We start from the raw sequence: 642 nt of genomic DNA on the forward strand, positions 1-642 counted from the left end.
CCTAAAATCGTCATTCGAAAAGTTGTTAAGTCGTGCAAATCAGTGTATCGAAGCGGAAGGAGAATATTTTGAATAAAATAAAACAATTTTGCCGAAAATACCATTTGTTGTTCTTATTTTGAAAAAGTCCTGTTTACTTTGAGACAGACTGTGTATAACTGTGCTTTGTCTTAAGGGAGTGCTAAAGCCTCTTGTTTGACCACATTTCCATTCGGTGAAAAATCTCCGTATTGGATGTATGGATTGCAAAAGTATTATTACTTAAATTAAAATATAAATACGCACAAACAGGACCTCAGTTGCACTGGATTTCATGAGAAAATCGTAAAAAAAACAAGGCGTGCATGGTGAAAGTATGGTTCCTTTTGTATGCGACAGCGGTTACGAACAATGATATAAAATAATACAACCTGCTTGTCCGGGCTCCCGGGTGTGCATCCTTCTCTCTCAGCTTCTTCGGTCTTAATATAAATACGCACAAACAGGACCTCAGTTGCACTGGATTTCATGAGAAAATCGTAAAAAAGTTTAAAATTTCTTAAAAATTCACTTACTTTTGGCTCGTGTAGCTATCACCTCACAAGGAAGTTTCACAACTGTCCGGAACCGATTTGATTCTCCATGAAATATATTGTAAAACAC

This window comes from Trachymyrmex cornetzi, unplaced genomic scaffold (genome assembly GCF_001594075.2).
Source record: "Trachymyrmex cornetzi isolate Tcor2-1 unplaced genomic scaffold, Tcor1.1 scaffold195, whole genome shotgun sequence".
Taxonomy (NCBI): Eukaryota; Metazoa; Arthropoda; class Insecta; order Hymenoptera; family Formicidae; genus Trachymyrmex; species Trachymyrmex cornetzi.